Raw genomic sequence first — 19,894 nt, 5'->3', positions numbered from 1 at the left:
CAAAAATGACAGTACAAATGGTCAGCCACTGTGGGGGTGGATGGATTTCTTGCTTTGTGGTGACCATGCTGTGAAACCTATCCAGTGACTGTTTCCATAAACAATCTGTGGAATAGCTTTCTAGCACAAATTGAGGACGCCCATTTCAAGAAAATGCCTTTCCCTCCTCAATTGCTTTTTAAGCTTTGAACATTAATACTGACCTATTGCACCTTTAAAAGGCCTAAATATATCACACAATGGCTCGCCCAATCAAGGTAGGTAGTCAGACACCAGCATGCTGTGCACAGTATGCTAGCTGGCCTCTCCTATAATTTAGGGTACTCCATTTACACCCGGGTGACCCTCTGGTTGCTTTATCAAGCAAGCATAGACTGGCTGCCAAAAGAGGTACAATAGCACAAAAAGTATCTTTGCATTCTACAGAAATTGTTTTGAATTACAGAATATTTGCTGTTTTTTTGATAACATCTAATTTCTACAAAAAGATATGCCTCCGTGACTTGTGCAAAAGTCAATTCACTAGGTAAATAGGACCTTAAATTCAAGGACTCATACCTTGAATTTGGTGTGTATAGCAGTATGCCAGGAAATAGCCAAAACTGCAGATACATATATGTAATATACATTTTTTTTCACGATACTTCTTTATTTTTTAAAAAAATTCCATTTTAAAGATTTACAACTTTTGTATTTGTCTGTACTCAATATGAACAGTTTGATGTTTAGTGGCAATGTGAAATCCACATTCTTTTTATATAAATAAATTTTTATTAATTTTAATAGGGTGACATCAACAAATCAGGGTACATATATTCAAAGAAAACATGTCCAGGTTATCTTGTCATTCAATTCTGTTGCATACCCATCACACAAAGTCAGATTGTGCTCCATCACCCTCTATCTAGTTTTCTTTGTGCCCCTCCCTTTCCCCTCCCCCTCTTCCTCCTCCCCCCTCCCGCCCCCCGTAACCACCACTCTCTTGTCATGTTTCTTAGTCTCGTTTCTATGTCCCACCAATGTATGGAATCCTGCAGTTCTTGTTTTTTTCTGACTTACCTATTTCACTCCGTATAATGTTATCAAGATCCCACTATTTTGTTGTAAGTGATCCGATGTCATCATTTCTTATAGCTGAATAGTATACCATAGTGTATATGTGCCACATCTTCTTTATCCAGTCTTCTTTTTTTTTTTTATAGTGATTAAAGCCTTTAAGCAAACTCTTGGCCAATACCGCAAGAATCCATAAAAGAGTAGTGTCTTTAACATGTTCACCAAGTCCAGGTTGGCCCCAACACCATGCCAAATCCCTGAAAAATGCAACCCAACCCCAGTTCAGTCTGTTAGGAGCTGTCACTAGGAGCAGGAGTCCAGGAAAAGTCCACATCCAGGAAAAGTCCGCATGGCACTGGAATTGTTGTCACAATTCTATACTTTGCAGCTCACGTCCAAGTCCCAATGACCGCTGCTTCTAGCTGGTAATGATTCAGGTAGACTGGAAAAGCCATCTGCAGCATGTGTGGAAATGGAGCTTCTGTTCTCCTCTGCCTGGAGAGATGAGACCAGGTTGCTTTTCCCTGGAGCTCTGCGACTGTGGCTTGGTAAAGAGAACCTTGGGATACACTAAGCTGGGTGGCAAAGGTAGATTCATAATAGAAGTTGGCAAAAGGGGGAAAGAGAGCTCTAAATTAGGAGTAGGTCCCAGGCTGAAATATGAGTGGGGCATTGAGGTAGGAGAAATAAAGGGAAACACTATATATTAAACAAAGCAGCAGAAAATAGGACTATCAACACCCACAACAGAGATCTTCGAGGGAAGAATAAAAAACCTGACTATTCAGGCAAGACATAGTTAAGTGGCCCTTGTGCAAATGAGATCAGTTTACCTGCTTCTTGGAAGAAATACCCTAGGCTGGTCCACAGTGTCATAGATGGGGCCGATGGCCCTGAGCACTTTCAGCCTTCAGTGGCAAACCCCAGCATTCTGGGCAAGGTTAGGTCATAGGTGGCTGGAGCAGGGCTGGAAGAGACTGAACCCTCCCTTAGAGGAGCGAGGGGGAAGCCTACCTTCCAGTGTCCCTGTTTCTTCACAGCAGAGACATGTAAGTCTGGCAGGCTTTAGCTCAATGACCTTTCTTTCCACTATTGAAGCAGGACCCAGATGGCATCCTATGAGACCCCTTTGGGGCATTGGAGCCTTTAAGGGTGTATCCTAAAAGCTGGTAGTTCCCCTGACCTCTATTGGGCTTTTTCTGCCTCTAGGTATCTTAAAAGCCATGCTCAGAAGATCTTGCTGAGGGGTTTGAGGATCCCCATCCACCTATATAAATCTTTTCCATATATCTGGAGCTATTTGGAAAAAGACAAAATAGTGTTATTAGCTGGATCAAATAAAGAAGGTAGTAGTTTGCAGGAGAAAAAGATTTGTTCATCAGCATTCAAAAGAAATTAAAATTTTTTTTAAAAATAAAAAGCATGATATGGTAGCCCCGTAGGAGTTCTAGGATATGACTCCCCCGTTTAAAATTTTTTTAAATTGACCTTAAAATATTTGCTGGGTACACTTTAATAATACCTTGACTTTAAAGATTATAAGAAATACACATAATTCAAAAGGTTTGACACAATACAGTAAATGCTTTTGCTACATATGCAGGAGCATTGTCAGTTTAACCAGTTTAGGAAATCCAATAATAGAAAAATGCATACAGACAATGAGCTATAACATGCTTAGCAGCCTCTCCTGTTCTGACAGAGGTTACTATCAATCCAGAATATGTATCCACTGTAACGTGGACATAGGACTGTTTGCCAAATGAAGGTATATGAGTAACATCCATTTGCCAAAGTTGTCGGGTAGGGGTCCTTGAGGGTTAACTCCAAATGAAGGGGCAAATTGTATTATAGGACCCCTTGGACAGGAGTTCCCAATCTGCCATGCAGCTTCCCGAGAAAGTTGAAACGGTTTACACAGGGCTACAGCGTTCTGGTGATGAATAGTATGAGACTAAATTGCTCGATCTGTCATGGTTGCTCCAAATAATTTTCTTTTGGGTAGCTTGATCAACAAGGCATTCCTAGGCCCTGGCCAGTTGGCTCAGTGGTAGAGCGTTGGCCTGGCATGCAGGGGTCCCAGGTTCAAATCCTAGCCAGGGCACACAGGAGAAGCGCCCATCTGCTTCTTCACCCCTCCTCTTCTCCTTCCTCTCTGTCTCTCTCTTCCCCTCCCGCAGCCAAGGCTCCATTGGAGCAAAGTTGGCCCAGGTGCTGAGGATGGCTCCATGGCCTCTGCCTCAGGTGCTAGGATGGCTCTGGTTGCAATAGAGCAAAACCCCAGATGGGCAGAGCACCCCCCCCCTCGTAGGCGTGCCGGGTGGATCCCAATCAGGCGCATGCAGGAGTCTGTCTGACTGCCTCCCCATTTCCAACTTCAGAAAAATAAATAAATAAATAAATAAATAAATAAATAAATAAATAAATAAAAGAAATAAAAGAGAAAGAGGGCATTTCCTGTGCTAAAGCTCCAGGGAGCATGGAGTGAGCTCGAGTATATCCTATAAAACATGGAGCTCTATGTTGACATATAAGTCTTTGAAGAAGGAGGAACTGCTGAAATAGTTCATCAGCATTTGTCCCTAAGACAGCAGTTTTTATAGTGGAAACACCATAAGTAAATATTTGCTGTCTGTATATAGATTAAAGGGGGAATATGGCAAATGCTGAAAAGCCATGATAATGGTATATAATTTCTAATATACATTTTACTTAAAGACTTTGATAGGACATGAGGTAAGAAAAACATTATTTTGTATTAAAATATATTCAAACTTACAATGGGATGGAACTGAAAGTTTACGAGTAATTTTGAGATAAACTCCTAACAAAGTTAATATATTTCCTAGGATACTAATTCACACTTTTCTGCCAATACTATAATGTCTTGGAATAGTTTGTAAAGCACTATCTTATACTCATTGATTTTCAGAAAAATGAATCAATTAGAAAAACTAGTAGAAATGAGCCTGTAGAATCACTGTTTTATCCATCCATCCATCCATCCATCCATCCATCCATCCATGCAATAGATATTTATTAACTCAGTGGACTAAATATTTTGTTATTAACCTTGAATATAATTATTAATAAAAGAGGCATTGTATCTGCCTCACAATCGACTGAGAAACCATTTTTAAAGTAAAGAGCAAAAAAGGACCAAAGAAGAGAAAAACTCATGGACATGGACAATAGTGTAGTGATTGCAGTAGGGGAGACAGAGGACAGTATAGGGCAGGTAAATGGTGATGAACAAAGACTTTACTTGGGGGGTGAACACACAATACAGTGTACAGAAATGAGTTGTAGAATTGGGCACCTGAAACTTGTATAATTATGTTGTCCAGTGTCACCCAATGAATTTAATGAAAAAAAAAAGTAATAAATAGCATACATAGTAAGCTAAGTACAATAAATTAAACAAGATGCTGTAGAAGCATACAATAGAAAAATGAGATTTTTATATATTTATAAACACACACACACACCGTATTTTTCATTCCATAAGATGCACCTGACAATAAGACACACCTAGGGTTTTAAAAAAGAAAATAAGAAAAAAAGTATTCCGAACCAAATGGTGTGTTAAAATATTTAATAAAATACCGTATTTTTCACTCCATAAGACGCACGGGCATTTTTGCCTCCACTTTTGGGGGGAAAAAGTACATCTTATGGAGAGAAAAATACAGTATATATCTATATGTATAATCTATATCATTATCTATATGTATCGATAGAGATCTCTATCTATGTATGAATATATATAAATAGAGACATAGTATTTTTGTGTGACAGAGACAGAGAGAGAGACAGGGATAGGGACAGACAGGAAGGGAAAGAGATAAGAGGAATCTATTCTTCGTTGTGGCTTCTTAGTAGTTCATTGACTACTTTCTCATATGTGCCTTGACCAACGGACTACAGAAGAGCAAGTGACCCTTGCTCAAGCTAGCAACCTTGGGCTCAAGCCAGCAACCTTAGACTTCAAGCCAATGACCTTTGGGTTCAAGCCAGTGACTATGGGGTCATGTCTATGATCCCATGCTCAAGCCAGCAACCCCTTGCTCTAGCTGGTGAGCCCTGCGCTCAAGCTTGATGAACCCAACTCAAGCCAGTGACCTAGGTTCTGTGCATCCCAGTCCAATGCTCTGTCCACTGCACTGTGCCACTGCCTGGTCAGGCTACAAGAGATTCTTAAAGTACTTAAGGAAGACTTCCTGGAGGAGTTAGCAAGGAATCTGAGATTTTAGGGATGAGGACAAATTCAAACAAGTAGAATTTGCAAAAGGGTTAATGGGTGGATGGGGCTGATTGTTTTAGGCAAGAAATTTAGCACTTTAGTTTATAAGCGAAGTCTTAGGTAAGAAAATGTATGACTTGTTACATGACCTGAAAGAAGTTTGGAACACTTGGAATATAAAGTGTGGGGTGTGGGGACGATGATAGAGGAGAAGGAGGAGGCAGGGATCAGAGGGGTTGAGTGAGGAGAAAGAAGGTGAAATGGTAAGTAAGATCTGATTGTGAACTTTATGAGCTTGTAGAGTTTTAGGGACATTCCTCTGCTGGCAGTGAGGAATATGGAGCAGAGCAGTCAGAGCAGGAAATGTCAGTAAGAGGCTATTGAGGTAAGTGAAGATATTGATGATGATGATGTGAACTATGATGGTGGCAATGGAGATGGATGGGATGAATGGACTGAGACTTTAATAATTTAACTCAAAAGATCTTGGTAACTGGTTAGAAGTAGAGTGTGTGGGAGAAAAAGAAATCATGACTCAGACTTCTAAGTTGTTTAAAGGAAATATGAAAAGACAGATGTTGAAAGGAAACAAGAATTTCCTCTTAGATTTTATTTTTCATTCCTAATGCCTGATAAGACACCCACACACAAGTATCTAAACAGTACTTGAATAGAGTTAAAGTTCAAGGAAGATTTCTAGCTGCTAATAATGACTTGGAAAATTTCAGCACATGAATAGTGATAGGAACCCAAGAAAATGGGTGATATTGCCCAGGACAGTGTGTGTAGTGAAAGGAGGGTGTAGCAGGAACACTGGAAAACCTCAGAATGGGAGAAGAGATGCTTTGCTTGAGAGTGGATACTGCAGTTCAACTTTTTTCTTTGGGAGAAGCATCATGATAATGAATAAAATTAAATGTTGTACAATGTGAATACCATTGACTTTTGTGAGGGATGTGTTTTGGGACCTTCAAATCTGTAGATATCATTTTAGTACATATGAATCCCAAGAAATTCTGAGACGCTTAGGTTTGTGGTTCTGTGTGGAAAAATCTACAGATATAGCACTTGTGAAACTAATTCATACAGTGGTCCTATGACCCAATAATCTATTTATTTCTGTCCTTCAAATTGGGATTCCCCCTATAATAAAGCAAAACTATTATGAGCTATCAATTAGAAGACATATCTATATTTGGCTACCTTCTCTTGTTTGAATGTACTACAGATGCATTAATTCTCGTGATATCATTGATGAATGCCTTTTCTGGGCGGTAACTTTTTTCTCTATGATCACCTTTGGTTAGGAGGAATGTCACATGGCTACGCGATCAACGTCAGGCCTCTTATTTTAATGTTCTAATTTTCTTTTTCTTTTGTAAGAGAAAGAGATTCTTAAACTATATGAACTAAGTTGTACTTATGCTGATTATATACTGGTTCATTAGCTTCAGTGATGTTTTCAGCCTCTGTTACCTCAGAGGAGTGATTATATATATGTTGCATTTCACCTGAATTAGGTTTCTGTTGAGACCAATGTTTTCTGAGCATATGTCCTCACTTCACAAAAGTTAATTTATTTTCAACCTCTAGTTTACCACTGCTTTGATAAATGTTTAATAGCAGAGGAGAATGCATTGAAACAATTTTCAGGCTTTTTAAATTTTTGTTTGCCTCAGAGACTATGATTGATTTATTTCCTTTCTAGATTGAAACTACTACAAAATCAATGCGTCACTTTTAAATGAAATTAAAATGTATACATTACAGCTAAGTAGCTTCAGCATTATTAGTTGTCTTTCTTTGAAAGGAACTTTGTTGTTGGTTTTTTCTTTAAAAAACCATTAAAAGCATCATTCCCTGAGTTACCCCTTTTTTTCATTTGTTTGTAGTGATTTTTTTGATAATTCTCAAAATTTGGAAGCAACCATGGTGTCCTTCAATATGTGAATAGATAAATACATTACAGTAACAATAGAATGTTAATGTCAAAAAGTGGGCTATCAAGTCATGAAAAGGTATGGAAGAACCTTAGATGCATATTGCTATAAAGAAAGTCAATCTGGAAGGCTACTGAATGATTCCAAAGGTATGACATTCTAAAAAAGGCAAAGCTATGAATACAGTAAAAATACCAGTGGGTGAGTTGTAAGGAGAAGAAGGCAGTGTTGAATAAGAGTACAGAATTTTTAGGGCAGTGAAACTATTTTTGTATGATTCTGTAATGATGGCTATGTCTCATTATACACATTCAAAACCAATAGGACGTAAAACAAAAACAGTGAACCCTAATGCCAACTATGAGTTTTTGGTGATACTGATGGGTCAATGTAAATTCAAAAATTCACCATTCTGCCTTACCTTTGATGGTGCAGTTGATAAAGTGTACACCAGGTATGTCAAGGTTGCTGATTTAAAACTGTGGGCTTGCTTGGTCAAGGCACATACCCACTCCTCCCCCACCACCTTTCTCTCTCTCTCTCTCTCTCTCTCTCTCTAAAAATCAATCAATAAATTTCTTTAAAAACAATTACCATTTTGGTGCAGGAAGTTGACAGCAGGGAAAACTGTGGGATAGAATTTGGGAGATCTTATTTTCTGAAAACCTAAAACTGTTTTTTAAAAATCTACTAATTAAAACAAAACAAAATTCTATTCTACATAGCTCACTACCTGAAGCAGCAATGACAATCACTTTTTGGCAAACTTTAAGTACAAAATCCAGACATTCAAATCTATACCTGAGACATCAGGCAACGCTGAGGATGTCCGAGAAAGAGCACAATAATCAATGGGATATGAGTTAATTTAGCTGTGAGCTCTCCACTATTTATTCTTGGTTGAGACAAAACCCATCCAAAAGGAATGTTATGGGTGTGTTCAAGACAGGTTGCTTCTTCTTCCTTATTGTAATTGATCTTTTCATCATCTTTTTATTCCTCTTAACACATTCAGGTCGTAACATATTATCCTCTAGGTCTGAGTATGAGACAGTGCAGGCTGGTCAGAGGAAGACACAGATTCTCTTCTTGGGAGTGTCAGGCATCCAAGCCTGCCCTGCATGGGACTGTAGGCGAACCCAACCCTGTGTGTCTGCCAGGAGAGGTCTGCCATGGACCACACACAACCTGACACAAAATGTTTGCAGCAGAACGTTCTCAGCAGAAACAGGAATGGGACATGAATATATAGCCTTGGGTTGTTTGGTTCTTAACAGCTGTTCCTGTCCATGCTGCCAACATGGCCTCCTGAGCTGAAGTTATCACTTTCACTGTATTTGTCCCTTCCTCTCTCTTAACTCATCTGACAGCTTTTCTCACTTCTTGCTTTTTAGGTTGCCATTTTGCATTTGCTTGACCATGACTGCAATGTGGCCTCCTGTGAGGTTTCCGCAGTACTCTTTACACTGTCTCCATACTCCTTACTTACTTGATTTTCTTCAGAGTAAACATGTTCCTTGAGCCTAAGATAAACCTCTATTTTCTTGCTGTCAGAACTCAAACTAAATTGTTGGCACCAGTTCTGCAAAGTGGCCCAACACACTTTATTAATTGAACACAAAATGGTTGGCAAGGGAGGGATCGATTTTGAACAAGCTCTGAATTGTTCATTTGTTTTAGGAAAATAAACTTTATCATTTGTCCTAGGTGTCTTAAGATTGGCTTCAGAGGTTGAAGAAAGGCTTGGTTCCATTTGATGTTTTTTATCACGTATTGCATTAACTGGAACCCAATGTGAGAATCACATTTTCTTCATCTAATTCATCCTCAAAGAAATCCTACTTGCTACAGTCAGAACTTGAGCTTGCCATTAGCAGGGACACTGTGAGGAAGGCTAAGTCAGCAGTGTCGAGGACGCCTGCCCTGCTCCATTCCCTGAGTTACTCTTTAAGAGGAGTATGAGTAGCAAGCCTGAATAGCTAACTAACTGTCTCAGATGTTAACTAAACAATTTGGAGATTCAAAGCAGGGCCTGAGGAGAATTGCCAATGAATATTTGTAATGAATTCTAAAGCTGCTTGTGAATAGTTGAAAATTCAAATATTGAGTCTCTGTATGCCAAGAATCCAATTATTCTTTCATCATTTTTCTTCCCTGACCATCTACTCTGTGTCTTAAGCACAGACACTGAATAAAAACAGACTTGTCCTTTCTTTAAAGACACGTGCAGTCTATGGAAAAACAGACTTTAAATAACCAAGCTAATTTAGATGTAATTCAACATGAGGTTAGATAAGGAATGAGATTCTTGGTAGTATCTCATGAAAGAATGTGATCTTTGGGACAGTTGTCAGGAGACACTTCTCTGAGAGAGTGGCTCTTGGAAGACTGAGTAGGTGCTAGGCGGGCAAAGTGGGTTGAGACAGAGGGATGAGGAAGGTGTTTAAAGGGAGATCTACATAAACATAGTCCTTCTCCTGGTGCACTCTGGAGATGGCATGGACCCTCAGAGCTCTAAAACAGTCATTGTGGCTGGAATACAAAGGTAAGGGATGAGAGTGTGAACTGAGGAAGAGGCCAGATCATGCAAAGCTTTAAAAGTTATATTATGGATTTAGTGCATTACAGTAATCAAATAATGTTGACTGTTTAGTTTAGGAGTGAACAAATTTATTTTGTAAAGGGCCAGAGAGTAAACATTGTGTTGCAGGTATTCAACCCTGCTGTTGTAAGGGAGAAGCAGCCAGATATAACACGTGTATGAGTGGGTGTGGCAGTATCAATAAAACTTTATTTACCAAGACAAGTCACAGTCAGTATCGTACATATTTCCTCATTAGACCAACCTGAAAGTTACTGCCTTATTCCTAAGTTTCTCCAACTGAAACGGTACAGGGATATTTGGGGGACTCTAACAGTGCATAGTCAGCAAGCATTAAGGGATATTATATGTGGAAAATTGGGTTAAGAAAAAAAAGAAATTGGACTCCTTTGATTTTTCTTTGAAGTCATGTCACAAGAAAAGTCAGCAGGCAAGTTCATCTGCCAAGAGAAAGAGTATATAAGACAAAATGAAATTCCAGAAACAAGATTACTAAAGGGAATGAGTGCTAAGAAAAGGTTAAAAAGGTTTCTTGAAAAGCAAGTATCACTTGGGAGGTGAACTTGTTCAAAGCATGCATTAACTTGCCTCCGCAGGAACAAACTGTATTACAAGGCTCTGCTCCAGCTCGTCTGATATCCAGCACCTGCGGTCTCTGCAGACAACAGACTCTGGACTTGAGAAGTATCAGGTTTAGTGCTCATGCTAGAGAGAAGGACATACTATCATAAAAGTGTTCCGACGGAATCTGGAAAAGCTAAAAAGACTTCTAAAAAGTGGGTTTGGATCTCTTTTATAATCATAGGATTAACTTATTTGAATAATTTTATAAATGCTTTTTTATGCTGAAGTGACCAGTTTATAAAATTCTTATCAAAATCGCATAATGTATTTAAAATATTTTGGAATTATAACACTGGACATATAATTTGGAGAAGATATTCAGGATGGGCTAGGTTATGCTACAATAAAGAACAACACTCAAATCTCAGTGGTTGTAGACAACCAACTTTTTTTTTTCACTCACATTGTTTATCATAGTCAGCAGGGGCTCTACTAATCATAATCACTAATGGAACAGTCATCATCACGATATTGCTAGTGGCCATAATAGACAGAAGGCGATAGCTTTAAAGCAATTAGATGTTTGGCCCAGAAGTGACATATATTATTTTTTTCACAATGCGTTGCCATAACTAGTCAAATGGCCTCCACTCACCCATGACAGTTCAGTATATCTAACCTTACCATCCATGTGCCCAGGAAATAGAAAGCTGGGTATATTTGTCAAACAGTACTAAAGACCATATAGGCAGTTTTATATTTGTATAATTGTTTCATTAATGTTTATCTCATCAACTTTCTGGGGAGCAACATGAGAGAAGGAAGTGGGATTGTTTTGGCTCAGTTTCCTCAACCCAGTGCCTAAAACATTATCTGGCACAAAAAAGGACTCAAAAAAATATTTGTTCAGCAGATAAAGCTGTCTATCTAATCTAACTCTTTGACAATAGACTGAGCACGATAATGTGCTCTTTCTTGTGATCAAAATCGTCAAGAATATGAGTTCTATGTAATATTATTCTTAAAGTAGATATAAAATTGCTGTTGAAAATTAGAACCCCCAAATCTCTCTTTAGAACAGATACTGTTTAGAAGGAGCTGAAGCTAATATTTTTAATGGCCATTGTTGGTCAAATAAGTTTATAAATATGATATATATGTTTGCTAGCTTATAGTTTGTATTGGGTGTGGGGGAGAGGCTGTAAGCAGGCCGGTCATTATAGCCTAAGGCTTCGTTTTAAGACTAAATTTTTCCCCACACCCTTGACTGATTGCATGATGTGGGGTGGTGCAATCTCATGAGAAATCCCATTATGCCTCAGATAAGTGACTTTGTATCCGAGACTTCCTTGTTTGTATATTGGATTAAAGGTTTGGATTTCTGCACTATGAAGTGGGGCAGATGGGGAGCTTGCTCTCTCTCGGTTCCTGAGATTAGCATTAGAAGAGAGAGCAGAGAAAGGAGAGCAGAAAAAGGCCACAAGGAGGAGGTGAGGAGAGGCAGCCAAGATGGCGGAGTGATGAAAGAGAAGCCAGTTAGTGCAGAGTTTGTGCAGAGAGAAGGATATGGGGAACAGAGGTGAATAAGGCTAGTGAGCTAGAAAACTTTGATTCTAGGAAACTCGGATAAGTCATTAGCTTTGTGAGTGCTGAATGCGTGGGTTTTGGAGCCCAGTGTGTGTTTTTTCTTGCCCACCTGGTGCAAACTAGGATTAAAGATAATGGCCCACCAGTTCATGGCTCTGTTGTTTCATTACCGTCTGTCCGAATCAAATGCGAACTGCATGTGAATGGCCACGATGGTGGCTCCTGGCCTTACAGCCATCTTTTCTCCACTGTAACAAAGAGTGTTGAGATGCTGCACACTTGAATTAAGTGGTTACTTTATTGATTCATGCTATAATAAATATCCCCCTCCCATTGTGGAGTCTTTATATAACAAAGGTTTATCTTTTCACATTACTTGTCCAACTTTGATTACTATGGAGATTTAAAAAAAGAAGGAGGGGACCTGCTCCATATAGCCATGTTAGACTGAACATGAAGTATGTTGTGAAAACTGCTGATCACCATGACTGAAGTAGGGATGCCTGGAGGGTCCCATGCATCTCTTTTCTGTTTTAGCTCTGATGAGAAGTGCCACTTCTACCAATAGGTTATTGTCAAGAGCCCATCACAGAGCCTTACTAAGGTAAGGTATATGAGTGATTTGAAAGAGTAGATGGGATATTTGGAGGGTACCACTTTTTCTTCCATACAGGTTATCTGTATAGAGATCATTGAGAGGCCTAAACATTTATATGTAGATATGTAGGAAAGCCCCTTTGCACGATGTGAATTTTATCCTGAATAGGGATTTTACTAGAAACTGAAGTATGTTGACATCATCAGGGATAGAGTAGCTCAGTTCAGGTTTGCAAAAACCATCAGTGTAATTGATGTGATGATAAAATAGTAGGAAAGAGTGTCAAAGAAGAAACAGATTGAAATTTTAGAGTCATGTCTGGACCCAATAACTGTAAGCTTTTCCTCCTGTTATGGAATAAAACAATGATGGATCTATCTATTTTTAGGGGAAGCATTTTATGAATTCATGTCACAGTCATTTCTTATATCAAATATTAGAATAGTGCAATAGAAAAATAGTCATTTTACTTTTCTAGATTGGTATCATACATACTATAATTTGATCTATATTTAAAAATATTTGCTGGTTATCCTATAAATACAACTTTCTCTACTATATGCTACGCTAAAAGAGAATATTCCACACAGATGAATATTTGGTGATCATAACACACCAGGCTCTAGAATTTCATATTGATTGCTATTAGCAAAATATCTAGGTTAAATTTTTGTAGAGTATACATGCTAATACTACAGGAAGCAAGAGTTTCTCTTTGGGATTTAATTTATTTTTTGAGGGACATTTCTCATGGAGCAATGGGTCATATTAGGTTAAGTTTAGAAAATTTGTGTTTATTGAGCTGTCCACATATCTATTAAAGGGATTTCACATCTATAAATAAATAAGCTTAATTTTCCATGGTGTCAGAGAAATAATGAGACTTTTATATAAAAATATTTCTACCAGCTGAAATATCATGATTGTTATTCTAATACTTCCTCCCACAAATACTTAGGAAATTGAGTGTCTATTTTAGAAAATTGGAGAGATATTTTAATTTTTTTCTTGCCTCTTGAGAACCACTTTCAACAACAAAAAATAGATTTGACTTTAATGTTTATATCTTGATATTTCTTTGGGCCAATTCTAATAAAATCAAAACGTATCTGAAAAGTCAATCATTTGAAATTGTAGGATTTTAAAATTTATTTAAGCTTTAATCAGTGTAATGCACTGTTCAGAAAGTCTTAGTACTTATCTTTCCAGTTACATGGGGATTGTCACTGGCACCCAACCAAACTACTTACTGTTTCCCATTTTTTTCTAATTTTGTACAGGACATTCTAATTATCTAGATGGCTAAGTCAGAAGCCCAGTGTCTTCTTTTCATTCTTTCTGTGCCTTACAATCACATGTAATTAGTCCTATAATTTTCAGTCCTTAAATTGATCCTGATTCTCTTTTCTCTGTTTTATTGTTTCTCCACTAATTCAGGTCATCATCTCTTTCTACTAGTCTATTGTAATATCAAGGTGTCTGGTCTCCTGGAAGTGATAATTCTGTAATCTACATCTGGTAATATTTTTCTAAATAAAAGTTTCAGTGGCTTCTCATCACCCAGGATAAAGTCCAAACTCCTGAGAGTTTGCTATACTTTCTTCTGAGATCTTAACCTTGCCTGCCTTTCTAGTCTCATCCCTCACTAGTCTACACACCCTCTGAATCTGAGACATTAAAAATGACTTCTTAGAAAATATAACTTTATCTCTTAGTGGCTTTTCTTCATAAATATTATTCTTAATGCCTCCAGCGCAGAAACACAACCTCCAGTCCTGAGTTCATCAGCGTCTACTCATCTCTTAATTACTTGTGACTCTGTTTGGAAGCCATTTTTAAATTCCTGATAAATTAGGCGGCCAACTTCTCTGCTCTTATAGCAGTCTGTTCCTCTAACATAGTATAAATTATACATTATCAAAATTGTTGCTTTAATCACTTGACCAATTCAAAGAATTTCTCCTTAAGAATATCAACTATGTCTTTTCTTATTTTTCTATAGTGAGAAAATTTAAAAATACAGAAAAAAGAAATGATACATAGCCATATTTCTCTCTTAAAAACAACTACCTTTGACATGTCATGTTTTATCTATCTTACTAAAGAAATAAAAGAAAATACCACTAACTTTTCTGTCCTAAGTCCTACTCCTCTTTGGCCTTTCTAAGGGGCAAATACCATCATGGGATTGCTGTCACTTTCCTTTCCATTAAAAATACATTTACTATATGTATCCTGATTTATTGATGTTGCCCCATTAAAAAAATAAAATTATTAAAAAAAAAAAACATTTACATGTATATTATGTATCTATAGCCAATACTGAATATATTATGTATCTATATTTTTCTAGTTTTTAAAATGGTGTTATACCCTCCCTGAGCTAACAGTAATTTTATGTCAATATTATGTCAATATGTGTAGATTAAAAACATAATATTGAGTGAATATATCAAGAGATAGACTATTATCATATATAGAGTTTTTTTTTCAATTTTCTGAGTAAAAATGGTATGTCATTGCCTCATTTATCTTTTCTTCAAAAAATTAATAATGGTATAGAGCTTCTTCCTGTTGGCCTCTCAGGTATTCTCAGCTCTGAATTTTCTGTAAATTCATTCTTCACTCTATCCCCCTCCAGAGGATGAGAGTGAATGCACACAGGCTTGATGAAGAGGAAATCTAGCAATATTTTAAGATGCATAGGCAGACAATGTGGCTCATATTCATTTTCTTGAGAAAGAGTGGTAGAAGGAGAGAATAGAGAGGATGATGGAGGAAAGCAAAGCTAAGAAGCTTGGATTTTATCCTTTGGTGATGGAAACTTATTGATGGCCTCTAACTAGGGAAGCAATTACTTCAGAACTGAGTTTTAAAGATCAGCTTGTGAAGGATGCTTTGGAGATCAAGCAGTAGAGAGAAGATTTGGAGCAGGAAAATGATTCAGAAAAATACTCCAGTAGACCAGACATGAAATGATAATGCTTTAAAATGAGCAGGTGGAGTGGAGAAAAAAAAAATGGTTGCACTTGCCATTTATTTGGGAAATTGTATTTCATTGATTTGGATCGAATCAAGGACAAAATTAGGTGTTTTGTGCACATAATATAAATGTTAATGATGACATTTATTTAATGTATACTGCTGATATTCATTTCTTTTCCTTCATTAAATTGGAAATTAAGGCAATCAGACCTTATTAAACAGTGTTCTCTATTAACCATTGTATACCCAGTGTTAACACTTAAAAAGTGTACAAAGAATAAATATAATAGATACCTTTATATGACTACCTGCATTTTGGTAGAGTGTGGTCATTCTTATAAATCCCACCTTAACCCTTTTCATCTTTCATTTTTATTGCCCCATGCCACAGATATGATTTAACCACCACATCTTTTTGTTTTATTTTGTTTCCTTCTGTGGTGCTGTTGCAGCAGAACTACTAGTGAATTCTTATCTTGAGTCTGATGTGATGTTTTCTTGCTCATCAGCTACTCATGTTCTTGCTGTGTGATAGTCTCTCTGTATGATCAATTTGACTAATGCCTCCTCATTCATGGTATATGTTTGAAAACTTGACTCTCTCCTTGAGGACCCATTCATACATATTTAAACATGAAGATCATTATAGATAGTTATCCTAAAGTGAACTCTCCTTATTTCTAAACTTCTCATTTTCACTGTTCAAAACATTGCTGTTGGTCCAACTTTCTGAACATTTCTAAAACAAACAAAAGGCTTTGACTTACAAATTCTGCAGGATCAAATTACAAATTACTCATACTAAAAGGCATTTTCCTATGGAAGGAACAAAGTTTCTTTGTAGAAATGAAACTTTAAAGGAGTTGTTTTTTTTTTTTTTTTCCATTGGGAAACTAAGACAGTACTCACCAATCTTACTGGTTTTCATTTAAACTTATTTGTGATTTAATCTTGATAACATTTTGGATGGCAACAGATATTTAGTTAAATTATATTCCATTTCTTAGTTTTCTAGGGGAGTACCTGCAGCTGTGTTTGTATGATGAAACAATGTAAGTTGCCTATATACTGTACATCATGGAAATCACTTGACTGTATTATATTATGATAGAAAATAAAATAAACATACGAGTATTTTAGTTTACTAGAACTATCGCTTTTTATCCTGTGTAGATCTACAATTTAATTAATCAGTTGGTTAAATCTGAAATACGTGATTTTTATTATGCATTCAAAGACTGTATCACTTTTTAGTCCTTTGTTATAAATCATAATATAGTGTCTTATAAGAAGAGCTGGAAAAATAAACCCTCTTGTTCATAGCTTGCCTCATTCTTTTTAGATTTATGTGCATGGTATGCCTGGTCCTGAATGTGGAATGGGTTTCTATTAAGGAAAGTGGGTCAGATGGTTGCTGTGAAGATTGAGGAGAAACTGATAGCTTCCTGGGCTCTTTTGAAGGGTGCTGTTTTAAAATACGGATTAGTCAAGGTTCACAGTGCTCTTACCAGCCTGTAAATTACCACTATGTAATTTTAAACTATTCAGTGCTTATGGCAAAATTCTGGTCTTTTGATGTTAGGGCAGAGGGAAGCATTTTATTGGAAAGCAGGGCAAAAATAGAGATAAAAACACTGGATGATAGTTTTGGAGGGGTTGACTTTTCTTCAGGAAAACTTTTTACTCCTTTATGATCTATGTCAATAAAATGACATTCAATTTATTTTTATTGACAATCTATGTCAATAAAAATAAACATTCAGTTTAGAGCTCACTTATGATCTAATATTAATCCTCCAATGTTTTAAAAAATTATTATGAAGAATTTTATACATAAAAAACAAAGAACCCATTAAGTACACATTAGTTGCTTCAATAATCACCACTCAATGCCTATTATTTTTTCATCTGTAATACTACCAACCTCCTCCTTTCCACACTAGATTCTTTTGCACCAAATCCCAGATATCATATCATATAATCTGTAATCTGCATGTATGTGAGTATTTATTTCTATAAAACAAGGATTATTTTAAATAACATAACCCCAATACTATATAGACTAAAAAATTAAAAATAATTATTCCATATCATCCAATACTTAGTAATGATCTAACATTCCCTTTTTATTTATTAGGTGTTATGCTTATATAAATAAAAGCTTTCTACTATTAACTATGCTTTTATCCCCAGGTACAGATTACACAAGAAAGCAGAATAAATATTCGATATTCTCCCTTTATTTCCCAGGTTTTCAAAAAACTGAGTTGATTAACTAATATTTTTGAATGATAATTTACCTATTGCATATTTTTGAACTCATGGATATTTTATATATTTGATGTGCTCCAATTCACTGAAGTTATTATTCTTTTAGTGCTCAAATTGTCCCATCTTTTTCTGGTGGTAGTGCCTTCAATTTAGTTTCTTTGTCTTTTCAACTCAATGTTTCTTCATCTTTTCTATACTTTCTGGTATCTTAAGATGTTGCAGGATTATCTTGTATTTATCCTACCATAGTCTTAGAAACGGTCATTTTACCCAGTAATTCTGGTCCCTTATTGTGGGAAGTGATGAGAGACTACCTTTCAGCCTGCAGGGCTGTTCACTATTAATAGGGGATATTTCTTACTGGCTAATAATTTTAAGGTTTCCACCAGCCTAGATACCACAATGACTCCTGGTGCTACTAACAAAGGCCAAAAATTCATGGGTGTACCATAATTACAGTAATAGTAGATGTGTATTACATTCAAAACAATATACCGAGCACTTTACTAGCATTAATAATTCTGTAATTTATAATTATTACAAAACTGAAATATAAGTGCTATTACCCCTATTTTATCAGATAAATAAACTGAGGAAAGAGGCTTAGTAGATGTCAAAAATTATACAGCTACAATTTTTGAGTCAATATTTGAACTTGGCAGTCTGCAAGTATGTGTGTGTGTCTGTGTGTGTATTTGAGTGTTTGGGTAGAGAAAGAAAAGCTTTAGCCCAACAATTCAAAAACAGTTCAGTATGCCTTACAGGTAGTAAAGACTAAATACCCTCATATACGCAGGACTGTGCCAGCTTACACTTGATATCCTGATATAATTGCTAATAGCACCAACTTTTATTCTAAGAAGTCACCCTACTTATGGGTAAAAAGAGGCTATAACCTATAGGCAATTTATAAAGTGTTATAGATGTTCAGTGTTTCATGGTGGGGGAATCTTCTTTTCTAAATTAAAGAAAGACCATTGAAGACACCATTCTCCTGGTGTGTGGTCTGCTAATGTCTTCATGGTAGCCACGGACTGAGCTAGCCTGCAGTTGTAAAAATACCTCCTATATCTCCAGTCCCTGGTGGGACTTAGTCTGGGGCTGCTCTTCATGCTGATCTCTGATTCCCTACATTTTAACAGTCCATCTGTTTCTAGGACTTAGATTAGTGCCTGGCACAAACTGGCCACTTAATGTTTTCTAACCAAGTGAATGACCCTTGATTGGTTTATTGCCACAGTGGTAGAAATAAAGAATATGAGCTTAAACAGAGTACTCACCTATGTTGTATGCTCACCTAAACATTTGCATTCAGATTATTTTGCACTTTATTTCGGGGAAAACAATGTTATTGGCTTGAACTGGAGACTACTTTTTCAAATCATAGCAGTGTTTTTTGGGTTTTTGTTTGTTTGTTTTTTTAATAACAGAGAGACAGGGTAAATGGTCTATCAGCCATGGCTTGTTTTTTTTTTTTTTTTTTGGTTTATTTGTTTGTTTATTTTTGATTCCTGCAAGTAGTGCTGAGCATTTGATCTGATAATCAATCCTTGGAGTCTTAACCCAGATAGCACATACCACGGGAGCCCAAATAAAGAAATTGTAAGAGTATGTATGACCAGTACGAATTTACTGGGGGAAAAATGTCTACTTGATATTAACAAAATAGGTGGCTAATGCTAAGAATATGTGATCCTGGGAAAATAGCCTTTTATTTTCTCTAGCAAAATAATTTTTCAATAAAATATAAAACATATTAGGTAATAATATTTGTGTGGACAAATGTGTTACTGAGGCAGTTTTAATTATTAAAATCTGCTGAGCCCATGTAAGACTGGGGTATCTGATAGGTAAAATGGCTACTTAGCTGCCACCTCTAAAACAATGCAGGCCTGAAGGAGGAGGAATGGCTCAGAACAGAACATTCTCATCCCCTACTATAAGGTTGTAGTTAATGTGCTTGCTATTCTCTCTCCTAATGACTTCCTGGCTTTTACTTTGATATGTAGCAGAAAGTTTACCTTTGCAGGAGTTTCAGTAAAAGCTTA

The 19,894-nt window shown here is 36.8% G+C and overlaps 1 protein-coding gene and 1 pseudogene across 4 annotated transcripts in view; one reads left to right on the top strand and one right to left on the bottom strand.

The window, feature by feature from the left end:
• Positions 1-19,894, top strand: part of LAMA2 (laminin subunit alpha 2) — a 627,903-nt gene that overhangs the window by 88,275 nt on the left and 519,734 nt on the right. The window lies entirely within an intron of this gene.
• LOC136397067 (developmental pluripotency-associated protein 2 pseudogene) lies at positions 8,130-9,110 on the bottom strand (annotated as a pseudogene).

This window comes from Saccopteryx leptura, chromosome 3 (genome assembly GCF_036850995.1).
Source record: "Saccopteryx leptura isolate mSacLep1 chromosome 3, mSacLep1_pri_phased_curated, whole genome shotgun sequence".
Lineage (NCBI taxonomy): Eukaryota > Metazoa > Chordata > Mammalia > Chiroptera > Emballonuridae > Saccopteryx > Saccopteryx leptura.
The sequence above is the reverse complement of the archived record's forward strand: the minus strand, read 5'-3'. Positions and strand labels throughout refer to the sequence as shown.